Consider the following 17020-nt stretch of genomic DNA (forward strand, 5'->3'; position numbering starts at 1 on the left):
TGGCTTTCCATAATCTACCTGTCAATAAAATTGCTGTATTTTGTTATAATTACCTGTTTAAATGTGTTTGCCTAGGAGTTAATGAAACTCCTTGAAGATTATTTCTTATCTGTGTTTATGTCTTCATGCACAGCACTTGGCACAATTATAATTGGCACTCTGTAAATTGAAGTTAAAAATAATATGTACTGAGAGCTTACTATATGTTTAAAAGTATTCTAAGAACTTGGAACAACTCATTTAGTCCAGAATAAACCTCTTACATTAGTGCTATTATTAGACCCATTTTAGAGACAAGGAAACCAAGTCAGGGAGAGATGCACTTTTCTTCGATACTGCAGTTAATAAGGGAAGGAGTTATGATTCAGTCTAAGTGACTCAAAACCTGTGATTCTTATGTATTATCATTTTGTCTGCCTTATAATGTTGTTGAGAGTAAGAAATTTTAAAAAATTGTCTTTTGCACAATGTCAGACACGTTAGAAGCTCAATAAATATTACGTGGTATCGATGGTATAAAGAACTTTGCCAGTTGGTATTGGCAGGAAACAGAAATCCTCTGGCCATTTCAAACAGTGAAATTTTAATGCAAGGTCCTGTCAGATTGAGTGGCTAGAACACAGTCTCAGCTAACTGAGTGGCTTAAACAACAGAAAATTTTTTTCTGTAGAATTTTAGAGGCTGACAATTCCAAAATCAGGGTGCAGGAAAATTTAGCTCCTGATGAGGCTTTTTTTTTTTTGATTCATAGACAATTCCTTGCTGTGTCCCCACACAAGGAAGGAGGGGAAAGAGCATGCTCTAGGGTGTCCTCTTATAAGGATAGTAATCCTATAAACTCAAGATCCCACCCTTATGACCTTATTTAAAATTAATTACGTCTTTATTCCAAATTCTTCCACAATAGGGGTGGGCTTCAACATATGGAAACATATAGGGAAACACAACTCATTCTATAGCAACTTCTTACACAGGTGTTGGAAAAAGTGAGAAGCCAAATGGGTTGGTGAGGTAAACCAGAGATTAGCAAAGTAGGAAGTTGTTACTACCACCCTTAGATCTGGAGAATCTGAAGTGCTATGAGAGCCCAGGATCCAGAGCCACCTGGTGGGAGATAGGGCCATGGCAGGGACCTCAGAGGAAGGACTTGCCTAGTAGAAATAGGAGCCAGGATGGCAACTTAGCAGATATTGCCAAAAGAAGAGAGGAGAGAGAGCGCAGTGCCCTGGCTTCTTCCCTCTTCCCCACTCGCATCTTTTTCCAGAACTCCCATGGCTGCACCCTGCTAGAAGCCAGAAGACAAAAGAGCCTGGGAACACAGTTTCCTAGACCTGGGAATAACAAGGGATAGACAGGGAGCAGAGGGAAGACTTACCATAAAGGAAAACAGGCAAATAGGTGTTGAAATTTTTGAGAAAATGGTTAGGAAAATTGTGGAAAGTATAAAAGAGATTTAGAATTTTCATGAGAAATCGTGCAAAATTTTTTGAATGATTCCTCTTTTGGGTAACATTCATGGCATTTTAGGGATAGAGAGGCTTTAGAATAGTTGACTAAAAGGTGTCTTTTGTCCTGCTGGGAATATTTTATAATGTCTGGAAACAGTTTTTGGTTGGGTTGTTACAAGGTGGGTATTACTGGTACCTGGTGGAGCCAAGCCAGAAATGCTGCCAAACTTACCATGCACAGGAATGTGCCCCACAACTAAGAATAGAGAATCACACAGGAATAGAAACAATTCCTTCCCAGGAGACAGCACCATGCATATGACTATGGAAGGTGAACTAGAAGGAGCCAGAACTCACGGACCAGCATGTGAACTTTGTGACTTTTGTAGGTCACTTGAGTGTCCTCTACTTCAAATGAGAAATCTTATTAAGAAAATATTTTAGATTCCCTACCATTACTTGTTAATCTCTGTGTAGTAATTTCTGAAGTGTGTTTAGTTTCCTTTTTAGGAATTGAAAAATAAGGATATTTATTTTCTCCCTTACTTTGCTGTAGTTTTTACATATGAGAGAAAACATTTGACCCTTAACTTTCTAAGTCTGCCTTAGATGATAATCTCCAGTTCCTTCCATTTATTGGTAAATGCCATAATTTCACTCTTCTCTATGGCACAACTCCATTGTGTGTGTGTGTGTGTGTGTGTGAGACACACCACCTTTTTTTTTTTAGAGAGAATTTTTTAATATTTATTTTTTAGTTTTTGGTGGACACACATCTTTGTTTTATTTTTATGTGGTGCTAAGGATTGAACCCAACGCCCCGCGCATGCCAGGCGAGTCGTGCTACCGCTTGAGCCACATCCCCAGCTCATCACCTTTTCTTAATCCGTTCATCTGTTGACAGGCACCTGGACTGGTTCCATAACTTGGTGGAGGATTGGATCTCACAAACATAGAGGGAAGATCAGTGGCGTAGAGGAAGGAGATTGAAGGGAAGGGAGAAAAAATGGAAAAGGGAGGAAATAAATGAATTTACAAAATAACACCATGTATAAGTATAAATGTACAACAGTGAATTCCACCTTTACAGGTAAAGCATCAATTAAAAAAAAAGAATAAACAAATATAGAAGACCAATAGAGTAAAGGAAGGAGAATATGGGGAGGGGAGGGAAAGAGGAAGCACTGGGGATTAAAATGCTGCAAGTTAAATTCTATGCGTGTATGAGTATGTCAAAATGAGCCCCACTATTATGTATAACTATAATGCACAATTAAAAGCACTTTAAAAATGAATATTTTTGTATGATGGTTATCTAGATTTTAATTTCACCTTTTAGTACTAAAGGTGATTATGATGGAAGATTTTACTCTTTTGAAGCATATTAGATTCAGATTTAAGAATAAATTCCTTCTTTACCTTCATCCTTCTAAGATCAAACCAGAATATTAAAAAAATACTAAATTTCATTAATTGACAAAAACAAAATAAAAGGAAATCCTCATCAAATTGATAATTCAATGTAAATGGAATTTTTTCCAATTCAGAGAAATATAGGTTTCATCCTCATTATGTTTAAGACTGTATACTTTTATTAATTTAGATATATTAAATTTACATTAAAGCTTGGCATACACTTCTCAAACCTGCCCTTCTTTGCTTCTCTGTCACTAATATGCTTTTATATTTCATAATCTCTTTTGAGGAGATAGGATCAGGATCATTGCAATAATTTTTTTCTGTGCTTGGGATGGAACCCAGTGCCTCACACAGGATATGTAAATGCTCTACCATTGAGTTATACCCCTAGTACTTCAATAATCTCTTCATGAGCTTTCCTATGCTTTCCTTCTTCAAATCCATTCTTTAACATGAACAATGTATGCTACATGCATGTGTGAAAATGTTACAGTAAAACCATTAATTTGTACAATTAATGCATATTAATAAAAAATCCAAAAGCCTTCAGCTTTCTGCTCTTGTATCATTTCTTCATATCTTTTCCATGCTATACTCTCTGTCTCTTTATGACCTTCATATTCATTTGGTTGGATTCCGTCAAGGTCTAACTTAAATATTTTGGGATATAATCAGGGGACTAAGTTAATTCTTTCATTCATCTGCCATTTCCTATAACATATTTAAACATCATTTATCCTAATATATTTTGGCTAGTATTTTTGGTCTGCATTTTATTATAAGCTCTCTGAGTAATTTTGGGCTTCTGAATTGAATTTGTGCCCCAGACTCTACCATGGTACCTCATATATATTAGTAACTCACTAAGCATATATTATCATTCGTATTACCTGGTCCATTTGAAGAGAAATACCCATTCTATCCTTATGAATCTCTTCCACTGAAGATCAATATATTTATTTATAACAAAAATAATAACTAAAACATTTATTACTTAATATATGTCAGATACTATTCTAAAGAACTCACATATATTAACTCATTCAATTCTCACAACAATTCTATTATTAAATTATTATTTTTCAGATGAAGAAATTGAAATGCAGAGAGGTTAAATAAGTTGCTAAAAATTAATTAGAGTTAAGATTCAAACTCAGGCACCCGGCTCTACAAGTTACACTATTAAACCACTATGCTATAATGCATCTCTTGGGGGAATAAGTGATTTGATTAAGAAAATTTTAGATTCTTTCTAGAGTAGCTAAATCTCTGAAACATTATATGAATGAGAATTTGGTGACATATTGCCTTAAATCCAAAGTGGTTTGCTTTCCCCCACCCTCATACCATTAGTCTACCCCATCCCGAAGGTTTATCACATTATATTTAAAATATTTTCTTCCATGTCTGCCTCCTTCATCTGGTTGGAAACAATCTGAAACAAGAACAAATAGCTTTTTTCATTTGTGGTCTATTCATACATTGTATGTTCATTGGTAAATGTTTGTCCAACCAATGCTTACTGAATTAATAGGAAGAAATGCTGTTTAGATTTTTTAAAAAGACATTAAAATTGCTACATCCATGACTGAAAGTTGATAAAGTATCACTTACAACCCATTAACTTGACTACAAAAGATGAGATTAGAGTATGAGTTTGTTTAGTTACCAATTTTATCTCTCTTTGATATAATGAATGGTGATTAAGAACTATAGAATCTGGAATCAGATTTAGTAGGACTCAAATCATGGCTTCACCATCTAGTAGCTGAGTGATCTTGGACGTATTACTTAGTTTCTCTGAGCCTTATCAAAAATCAAGAATAAAAATAAATCTCTATAGAGCTGTTATGAGATTAAATGAGACAACACAAGCAAATTATTTAGAACATAAGTACAGTTAGTACTCAATAAGTGTTAATAGGTATAACATCATCCCTATTATAAGAATAATTTCACCGAGGATTTGTATTTAAAAACATATGTATCAGGTTTGGTTTTGATTATGAAGCTTCTTTACACTTCAAAGAAAGTTTAGGTCATCAACAACTTTATCTTCAAAGCCCTGAGATTTGAAATAAGTTTTGACAATAGGTCTTCTGCAGAATGATAAATCTTGAGCTTAGAATCTCTTTCCAAGGCTGCTATCCAGCTATCATGTTAAGTAATGGAACCTAAAAGAGAACAGGGACAGTGGGCCAAGAATTGAGCCCTGCAGAGAATGACACACAGCAAGTGAAAAGGGATGTAATCAGGAATCGTGATGATGTTAAACAGCACCCATCAAGACCAGCAGAAAGTCAGCTCCCTCAGCTTTGCTGGCACAGTGAGACCCAAATAAGTCTCATCTACTGAATACGATCTGAGCATCAGTTGTGGCAAAGCCAAGTGCAATAACTAACTGAGGGAAACATGACTTTGCACCTGGCTCTCAATATTTACAAGAGTAATTTGTGACACTATTTCAAGTGAATCCAATAGAACATGTTGTTCTCTGCAGTAACAAATGAATCTGGAAAACAGGTTCATGTCAAAATTGGAGATGAAAGTTATCAGGAATGTGATAAACAAGCAAGAAATCACTAATATATTCATAACAGAAAACCATAATAATTGGCAATCAAATGTTTTTTAGTAACCAAAATAAAAACCCTGATTAATATGGAGACACGAAAGTCAAATAAATTATTAAATACTCAGAAATAAGAATCCAATGTGCATAATGAGCATTAGAATGTGGCCAGTATTTATTGAATGAAGAGTGGGAGAGTCTCATGAGTCTGGAAGCCGGAGTCTGGCTTGTAAATCAGGCCATGGGTGTGGCTCGGTGGCTAACTCTTCAATATTTTGTCTCTAATTATCCCTCAGAAGCTCAAAGATCTTGACGTTGGAAAGCATTTTTCAAAAGATCTAAAGATCTAAATAAAAATCCTTAGATAGAATGAGCAAGTTTCTGAAGGAAGAGTCAACTTTCTTCCCTGAGAAGCATCCAGCTAGAAAATGGCTAAAAATATCATGGAAACATCAAATATTTGAGAAATGTAAAGTAGACTTTTATTTTTCCTACGACTCAACTTCCTCTTACATGTAATTATCCTGTATCTTTAGGGTCAAGTGGTAGCAATTCTTGTCCAGGCTAAAGAACGGGGAAACAAAATACTCAGCCAGGAGAGGGGGAAATGAAGGAAAGGTAGTTAGGGTTATGAGACCATGAAGTCTCCAAAGAAAAATGACTCTTTGGATAATACTTTTCTCAGGTTCATAGATTAAATTGCAGTGTTGGACTGAGAGAGATATAGAAGGGTTTAGGCAGCCAAGGCAAGATGGCCAGTGAGGAGGTGGGGGCAGGGCCTGAACAAAGAAACATGGAGAGGGTCTTCTGATGAAGTCAGCTTCCCAGTTAATGAAAGTGCTCATGGACACAAGCAGGGGATCCAATGAGACAGACACTTCCTACTCATGCTCCTAAATGGAGGATCCAATAGAAAAACAAAAACAGACTTGTGGACAGAGCGGGCACCAATCAATAATAGTGAGGACAGCCTGGACAGGGGAAGGAGATAAGGAAAAGAGGAAATTCCAAAAACTATAAAAAGAACAGGCCCCAGCTCCCTCACTGGATTCCCACCTCTGGGGCCCCTTTTCTTTGGAGCAGTCTATTTCTGTCGCTTGTGCAATAAACCTGCTGCTTGCTTGCTATCTCAGTGTCTTATTCTTCAATTCTTTGCTGAATGGAGACAATGAGCCCAGCACCCCTGGATGGTAACAAGATTACCTGTTGTTGTGGGGGAAAATGTTGGTAAGATAATTAAGTTTCTTATATAAAGTGAAAGACTACACCATGTAGGAGAGGAAATTTATTTAGTAGATATCAATTATTGGTCAGGCTCAAGGCTAGCTCTTCACATACTTTGTCCCAAGGAAATATCACAATATTAATACCTGGATACCACTCTAGAGATTTTGAGTTAATTTGTGATTACAATGTATATTGGAGGTTGAGAATTGCTACTTTTGCAGGGGGCAGGGGAGCATCGAAAACTCATTATTGTTTTTTATTACCTTTGTTTTTTGGCGCTGCTGAATTCCATTCTAAGGCATGTTCTCTTAGAATATCTGCATGTCAACCTACACTAACATAGTGACTCCAAAGCAAACCAAGTCACTCTTACATATTTTCTCACTCTTGAAACTGTGTGCAAACCTCACAATTGGAGGGTTAGTTTTTCCATAGGTTCTTCCTTGGCTCTAACTTCAGAGTGGAATTTGGAGCAGCTTATTGAGTGCTGCTTTTCTAGAGATTGTCTCTGGTAACTTATAGTTATTATTTTCCAGTGTCTTGGAGTATATATGGGATTCATTTAAAGCAACAGAAATCATTCTGTCTTTCAACATCTAATGTGGAATGTTTGTCTCTTTCTTAGACTTGAGTCTTTGCTTTGGGTGTGCCTGTGGAGTAAGATGAAACAGTCTAAATAATAAAGCCTTTAACATTTGCTTAGAATGGTCTAGTGGCGTACACCTTTCCTGGTATTGGAACTATAACTCTCCACCACCTGTCCCCTATTCCTGTTTCTCTTTCATGCCTTTACTGAAGCCTGCACAGCCCAAAGATGATTTGAGTGAAGCTGCCCACTATGGTTTGGATACATGTGGCCCAGTGGACTCCATGTTAAATGCTTGGTCCTCAACCTGTGGTGCTTTTGGGAGGTGGTGGAATCTTTAAGAACTGGGACCTGGGTTGGGGGTGTCTTTTGGACAGTTGGAGCATGCCCTCAGAGAGATTATGAGACTCAGGTTTCTTCTCTCTCTCATTCCTGGCTAGAGAGGAGAATAGGCTTCCTTTACCACATGGTCCCAAAGTGATATGCTGCTTTGCTACAGGGCCAAACGCCTTAGGGTCAATCGACCATAGACTGAAACTTTTAAAACTCTAAGCTCAAACAAAATTTTCCTCTTTTTAAATTACTTCAAGTGTTTATTTTTTTTGTCTATTTGTTTTTGTTTTGTTTTTCACAATAGTAGAAAGCTGACTATCACACTGCCCGTATATATAGTCCTGCCTCCATGAAACAACCACATGTCTGTGGACAAAACAACCATAAGCGGCAGTCACTTTGCCAAGAGAGTGCTGTAATAGTAAAATGTCAATCACCCAATCATAAAAACCTTAGGTGAAAGGAAGATTTTACCAACCAACAAGAGAGCCATTTCCTACCCACATGCTCATGGTCATGAATCCAATCCCTGTGAGTTGTCTCTTGACAGGTTATTTTGGTCTACAAATTCTACTCCCAATTTTATTTCTCAGTGTTCAAAGCACATCTATCAAATGTTTTCAAATATTGCTCCTCAAACTATAAAATTCTGCCATAGAACAATTATTCCAAGAGAAATGCTGACCACGGAGGAATTGAAGAAGCGAAACCAAGCAGTTCTCAATTATTCATCCCCAGCTGACTACCAGGTGAATCACTTTGACTAGGACAGGGAGGGCAGTAGGGTAGGCTGGTGTTGGGGTGAGGTGTGTAAGGCTTAGAACTAAACTAACACTCCTTAGACATTGAAGAAATAGTATGGGGAAGAAACACTTTTCTATAATAATGTTCATTTGAAAGAATGTTTTATAACTGTATTATTTTACCTTCTAATTGAAGTATGATATACATGTGTCCACAAATTCTCTACTACTCCTACCTTCAAAGGTAAAGCTTAATTCTGCTCCTCCTGAGGTGGGTCAGATGTAGCGATTTACTTCAGTGAATAAAAAGTGGTGGAAATGGCAGTAAGTTGCAAACTAATCATAAAGGCATTGTGTTTTCCTCTTTGTCCTTGAACCACTTGCTCTGGAGGAAGCCAGCCACCTCGCTGTGAGGACACTCAGGCAGCTCTATGGCGATGGGTGAGGAACTAAGGGCCTTGCCCAGAGCTAGTGAGGGAATGAGGCTTTCTCCCAATAGGTGAATGAGTGCAGTGTCTTGGAAGCAGATCTTCCAGCCCCAGTTCAGTCTTCAGTTGACAGCAGCCCCATCCGTGAGAGACCCTGAGTGGGAAGTACCCAGCTAAACCTCTCTCCATTTCCTGGACCCAAAATTAATATAATAATTAATTATGTTTAAGCCTCTAAATTCTGTATAATTTGACAAGAAAACATCAATAACTAGTATAATAAGTATAAAGATACAGAATTTTCAGAAACTAAACACCTAGTACACAGATCAAAAAACAGAATGTGACTTGACTTTAGAAGACCCTTTATATTTTCTTACAATCACTACCTGCTTCCCTGAATAGTAACTATAAACCTGAATTCTTACAGAACAGGTTTGGGGTTTTCCTCCTTTTATTGGCACTTTTATGTAAATTATATTTAACAACATTGCTACTTATGTCTGGCTTCTTTCACTTAACATTAATGCTTATAAAATGCATCCATATTATTCTATACTCTTGAGGGTAGTTGTATGTAATTGATTTTCATTGCCATATATTTTTCCAGTGTGCATATAAAATTACATAAAATGCATATATAAATTTACCTATCAAAAACATACATTATTCACTGAATTTATTTAATTACTATTAAAGCTACATTTAAAAATATAGTTTTATTTAAAAACTCTTTGGTTGTCTATAACTACCATTTGCTTTCCATCTGGAAAGGGAGAAGTTTGCTTTTGGCTTTAGATTCAGAGGACCTGACTTTGATATTCATTTTGGTCAATTATTTTTTGGGTGTTTGTAATAAAGTGAAAGTTATAAATATACAATGTGTATCTATATATATTTTTGTCACATATATTAATCTACACATAAACTGTATACACTCATAAATATACATATTTAATCTACAAGAGAAATAATGAGAATCATATAGTTAGCTCTAGAAATACTAAAAATGCTTTGAATGAAATGAAATACTCAAGACAGAAAATAACTAATAAAGTAAAAAATCTAAGCGAACTCTCTCAGTGCATATGTCAGCCTCACGATTGATATCTTAATGGGAAAACCCAATAAAATGAATGCTAAAACTGATGTATAAACAACAGTGTATTAGGAATTTCTAGAGAAACAGAATCAATAGGCTATATATAGACATATAGGAGGAGAGTTATTATGGAAATTGGCTCATATCATTATGGGAATTCCATGATATCCTGGAGAACCAGAAAAGTTGATGGTATAATTCATTCTAAATCCAGAGGCCTGAGGATCGCCCCAAAGATGTAATTCACAGTCTGAGACCAAAAACCTAAAAAGGGCATAGGGGGAAGCATTTCCTCAATCAGAATCTCATTACGTCTCTATATTTAAAAAGACTATTCAGTGAATAGAGGAATAGGTTACATGACACTATGGTGGGAGGGGAGTCAGATAAAAGGACAATGTGGTACTATAATGACTGTTCCGCATCGACAGTCAGACTCACAATACTCAGTATACCTCACTCAAGTACCAAATTTACTCAACTTTAAGAGAAGGTTCAGGACAAAAAAGGATATAATATAAACAACATATCAACACATAGTGAACAACAACAGCATATCAATAACATAGTGAAGGTCTTGTAACTTCCAATGTGCTGCTCTGCATTTGAGACATGTGTGGTCATCAGAGATGAGGCTGAGCTGGCTCCCACCAGCCTCTGCTCTAGGAAACCAACAGCTCTAGCTTTCATATATACTTGAGGTGTGCAAGCCCAGGTAATGGAAGGTGTGCAAGCCCAGGTAATTCTTCAGGGTGGTTACATCTCTTCATACCAGTTTCTTATCCCTTGATAAATAGGTTAGAAAAGGAAGTACAGGTGCTGGACACTACACACAGTCTTTCTCCCATGGGATTCACATTTATCTGGATCTGGTATAGGTGAACCAACAATTCCTGAGTTAACATTGAAAGGAAGATCACATCAAGAGTCAAATGCTCATATCCTCAAGGCTAAAGTAAAAATAGAATCAGCTGTTAAATTTTTCCCTGTCAGGCCAAACATTCTACTATACAGATGGCCTGGACTCTTTAGAAGGTCATGAAGGAAAAAAAGAAACAGGGGAAAGATGCTCAAGATTTTAAAAGACAGAAAAACAACAGCAATGGCAACAAAAGCAGTGCATGAGACCTGTATCCTGATTCTAATGAAGTAACTACAAAACCCATTATGGCACAGTTAGGGAAATTTGATTATTGAATATATTACTATTAGATGATATTATATATAAATGATATTTTAGATGATATTTTAGAACCATTCTTACCTTTCCTCTAGGTTAAAGGCAAAAACATGTTTATTGTATGTCTATTTTAATTTTTAATGTGAGTTTTAGAACATTTTCATAATATAAACCTGGAGAAAATAATTTTTAAAGGATGATAATACCAGATTACAGGCTGATATAAAGTTGAATGAATTTACAGTGGTGAATGAGAAACATACTGGATAGTAGATTTCAGTTTTTCTCCTTAAAGTCATTCCCAGTTAGGATTCTTTATTAAGAGAATTTAAAAAATGATTATGTGGCATTAATTATATTCTTAATTCCCTATAATTTTACTCAGTGAAATTCAGCAAGTCAACTAATTATGGATATCTTTTATCAACATGAGTTGGGTTTTTGATTCTTTACATTATTTTGTTTCAAATTGTACAATTAAGGGCTGGGGATGTGGCTCAAGCGGTAGCGCGCTCGCCTGGCATGCGTGCGGCCTGGGTTCGATCCTCAGCACCACATACAAACAAAGATATTGTGTCTGCCAAAAACTAAAAAATAAATATTAAAATTCTCTCTCTCTCTCTCTCTCTCTCTCTCTCTTCATTAAAACAAACAAACAAACAAAAAAAAAAAAACAAATGGTGGTTCCAAATTGTACAATTAAAGCATTTCAAACATACAGACAAGAAAATAGGGTTAAACAGCCTTCCAGTATTAAAATGCATAATTCAATTAATATCTGCCTTATACAAAAAAAAGAAGAGATGTAAGCACTGCAAACAGAGCTCCAGTCTCATTTCCCCTGCCTCACATGACTTCTCTCCTGCTTACTTCCCCAGAAATAATTGTCTCCAGAGGTTATTGATCTCATTTATGTTTTTAAATACATGTATTCATAACCATGTAGTTTGAGGTTTAGACAGGTGAATGGTGTCAATCCACCCACATCCTTTTGTCAATGAATTTTTGAAAAATTCCACATTGTGACTTTGAGATACGTATTCAAGGAAAACGAATTCATTCTGTTAGAAGACATTGAATTCAATGGCCACAGTTTACTCCCCCAAGGACAACTCACTTATTTCTCCTTTTTTTTTTTTGAATAACTGATATGCTATATTGGACATCTGTACAAACATCCGCACCTCCTCATTCATGTAAACAATAGTTTTTGTTGTCGTTGTACTGAAGATTAAACCCGGGGCCCTTTACCACTGAGTTACAATGTTTATTTCTTATTTTGAGATAGGATTGTATTAAGTTGCCCAGGCTGGCCTAGAAATTGAGATCCTCCTTCCTCAGTCTCCTGAGGGACTGGGAATATAAGCAAGGGTTCCCATCCACATCCCACCCTGGCCATTCCTGAAATACAATAATAGTTTAATAGGAGAGGAACTGGTAGCTACTTAGGAATGCCTATCTCCAACTTGATAAGTTGCTTTTTAAAATCATGTTTTGTTCATTGCCCACCAATAATGAATTGTGTTTTGATAACTAAATTTTTTTCTTTGGAATTTTATTATATTTTATGTTTCTAATTAGTTATATGTGACAGTAGAATGTGCTTCATTGGATACATCATACATAAATGGAGTATAATTTCTCATTCTTCTGGTTGTAAATGATGTAGAAAAACTCTGACCATGAAATCATATATGTACATAGGGTTACAATATCTGATTTGTTTTACTATCCTTCCTATTCCTATAATCCCCACCCCTCCTTTCACTCACCTCTGTCTAATCCAAAGTACATCTATTCTTCCCTAGTCCTGCTGGCCCACTTATTGTGAATTACCATCCGCATATCAGAGAAAAATTCCTTCTTTGCTTCTTTGGGATTGGCTTATTTCACTTAGCATAATATTCTCCAGCTCTGTCCATTTACCTGAAAATGCCATAATTTCATTTTTCTTTAAGGTTGAGTAATATTCCATTGTATGTGTGTGTATACACACACACACACATACACACACACACACACCACATTTTCTTTATCCGTTCATCTGTTGAAGGGTATCTAGGTTGGTATAATAGTTTAGATATTGTGAATTGAGCTGCTATAAACATTGATGTGGCTGTGTCAATGGAGTAGGCTGATTTTAAGTCCTTCGGGTATAAACTGAGAAGTGAGATAACTGGGTCAAATGTTGGTTCCACTCCAAGTTTTCTGAGGAATCTTCACACTGCTTTCCATAATGGTTGCACCAATTTGCAGTCCTATCAGCAATGTAGGAGTGTACGTTTTCCCCCACATCCGTGCCAACATTTATTGTTGCTTATATTCTTGATTATTTTCTTTTGCTGTTAAGTTTTTTTAGTTATTTATACATCCTGGAGATTAATGCTCTCTGAGGTGAGGTGGTAAAAATTTTCTCCCATTCTGTAGACTCTCTCTTCACATTTTTGATTGTTTCCTTTGCTGAGAAGCAGTTTTTTAGTTTGAATCCATCTCATTTATTGATTCTTGACTTTACTTCTTGTGCTTTAGGAGTTTTGTTAAGGAAGTCAGATCCCAGACCGACATGGTGAAGATTTGGGTCCTTGCAATTTTATTATTTAATTTTTGAGCTCTTTAAGGGCCTGAAATGCAGTTGAATTTCTCAAAGATGCTTTATGTATTTCTACTAGTTATGTGGAGGTCTGAATGTATGTCGTCTGTCTGGTATGAAAGGCCAAAACATTCTCTGTTTATTTAAAGTGGTCCTGGGTTGGCAGTATTTTCACATAACTAGTAGAAATAAGGTAGTGGGTTTATTTCTTCTTCACTTTGACATCAAGGGTAAAGCCCTTTAGAATGTTAACTAAATGTGGAAGTATTCTTTTAGGCAATCTCCTCTCCTTTTTGGTCCATGAAGCCATCCAAGTAGAACCTGAAGTCCTTAGGATTCAGCCAAACTCCCACAGGTTAAGGCTTGCTTTGGAGCTCATTGCATCACCAGATTCTAGCATTCCATCATTTTTCCCCTCTGTGTTGCTTGTTTTTTTTTTTTTTGGTTGTTGATGTTGGTCAGTTTAACAAAGCTTTCAAGATAATTTTTAACATTTATGTTTATTATTTTTTGGCACCAGGAATTGAACTCAGGGGCACTCAACCACTAAGCCACATCCCCAGCCCTTTTTTGTATTTATTTAGAGACAGGGTCTCACTGACGTGCTTAGTGCCTCACCATTGCTGAGGCTGGCTTTGAACTCACGATCCTCCTGTCTCAGTCTCCCGAGTCGTTGGGATTACAGGCATGAGCCATTATGCCTGGCTCATGTTTATTCTTTTTTATTTTAATATTTATTTTTTAGTTGTAGTTGCCAATATCTTTATTTTTTTTTTTAATTTATATTTGGTGTTGAGGATCCAACCCAGGGCCTTGCACATTCTAGGTGAGCACTCTACTGCTGAGCCACAACCCTAGCCCCTTATGTTGATTCTTAAAAATTAAATTTAAATTCAAAATATCTAGTCTGTAGTTCTCCAAATCCATAAATCACAGAATCTCAGCTAGATCTTTAGTTCAATTGTAATTTTTTTAGTGTGTGTACATAAAATAAACACGCTTTCACCTCTTAAATAAATAGCCAAAAGTACCAGTGCCATTCATAATTAATCTATTATTTTCCTACCAATTTGCAATGTAACATGGAAAACTCGTGAATAAAGATGAGATAGATATGTTCCTAAGCTTACTTTTTCATATACTTGATTCTTATTGCTCTCCTATAATGGTATTACTGTTTTAATTTCTGTATTTGTAATTGTAACATTATTAAAATATGAATCCTCTCTTTTTATATTTTTGTAGTAGAGACTTTCTCAGAACAAAGGAAAATAACATGGCACTATTAGTATCAATGTGCATATTCCACAACTCTGTTATAACACTGTTGCAACTCTATACTATAGAAATAAAATGTCTAATCAAAAGATACATTACCTTATGGGGAGACAAAGAGCTAGCAAGTAAAGAGGAACTAACAAGATGTATATACGGCAACACCTCCTGCATTCTGGGCTCAGTCTTTGGATACGAATTTGCCAGGCCAGTGCTGGCGTCAGTGTAATGCTGTTCCTGCTGAATGCCCTGGTGTACGGTCTCTGTGTAAGAATCCCACAACATTCTTACACAAAATTGTTTTATCTAGCTTTTGGTTTTTAATCATTTTGTATGAATTATAGGATGAATTTTATAATTCCAAGAAAGGAGTATCATTGGGATTTTGCTTGGTCTTGTTTCTAATATATATATATATATATATATAAATTTGGAAAAAAATATTTTAACATCATTATTATATTAAAATTTCCCACTTCTCTCTCTTTATTGTTTTATGTCTTACAATAAAATTTAACAACATATCATAAGGATTCAAAATGTCTTTGTACCTATAATAGTAAAAAACAGCAGAACATAAAATAAGTATAGATAAAACCACAAAGTTGAGCATATATATTAACAAACATTTTTCAGTAACAAAAGATGCAACAAAAAATAAACTTATAGAAAACTTGACTAACATTATTGCTCATCTTGCTTTAATTGACATTTATAGAACATCACCCCCAACAACTGCAGAATACTCATTCTTTTCAGACAAATATGAAACATTTGCCAAAAAAGACCATATGTTTGGATCCATAGTAAATATTAATAAATTTTAAAAGATTGAAATCATACTGGTTAACTTCTCTAATCACAATGAAATTCAACAAGAAATCAATAACAACAACAAAAGTCATAGAGAATTCCTGAATGTTTGGAAATTAAGCAACATATTCTAAATGACTCATAATTCAGAAAACTAATGTAGCAGTTGAAAATATTTTGAATAAAATGGAAATAAAAACATGATATGTCAAAGTTGATCAGATGCAGCCAAATTCCTGAGAAATTTTCCACTTTCAAGATGCTGTAGGAAAAGAGAAAATCAAATCCTATAGTAGAAAGAAAAAAAATCAAAGATAAAAGAAAAGTTTGGCTCCACAGTTTACTCAACAGTAAAAGAGAATAAAATCATTGCATTTGCAGGTAAATGGATGGCTTTGGAAAAGATAGTGCTAAGTGAAGTTAGCCAATCCCCAAAAAACAAATGCTGAATGTTTTCTCTGATACAAGGAGGCTGACTCATAGTGGAGTAGGGAGGGGGAGCATGGGAAGAATAGATGAATTCTAGATGGGGAAGAGGGGTGGGAAGGAAAGGGAGGTGGCAGGGGATTAGCAAGGATGTCGGGATGTGATAGACATCATTATCCAAAGTACATGCATGAAGACACAAATTAGTGTCAACATACTTTATATACAACCAGAGATATGAAAAATTGTGCTGTATATGTGTAATAAGCTAAATTGTGCTGTATATGTGTAATAAGAATTGTAATACATTCCGCTGTCATTTATTTTTTTAAATCAATAAAAAAAAGATAAAAGAAAAGAATCAACAAAATAGAAAGGTAGTGTTCAGTAGAGAATACCAAGAAAGAAGTTGAATTTTGAAAGAATTAACAAAATTTATAACCTCCTAACAGTATTGATCAAGATAAAAGAGAGAAAAATACTTCACTATAAGGAACAAAAAGGAAGATGGCATTAATGATCCTTTAGCTATTAAGGGGATAAAAAGAATTTTATGAGAAGATTTGACTACTCAATTAAAAAGAACACATTTCTTGGAAATCATTTATCAAGCTACTAAAAAAGGAAAGAAAGAAACAAAGAAAGAAAGAAATAGGACCTATAAACTATTAGAATTAATAAAATTAATTTATCAAGGTTAATGAATACAATATAATAAACAGTAATTTTATTTTTTTGTATTCTAGCAACTACTATAGAATGAAATAGTAAACTACCTTTTACAGCAGTATCAAAAACATGAAATATCTAGGACTAAACCTAATGAAATTTGTGAAAACACTGTGATGAGAGCTAGGAAACATTTTTAGATGAATTCT

Source organism: Marmota marmota, unplaced genomic scaffold (assembly GCF_001458135.2).
Source record: "Marmota marmota marmota unplaced genomic scaffold, marMar, whole genome shotgun sequence".
NCBI classification, from domain to species: Eukaryota; Metazoa; Chordata; class Mammalia; order Rodentia; family Sciuridae; genus Marmota; species Marmota marmota.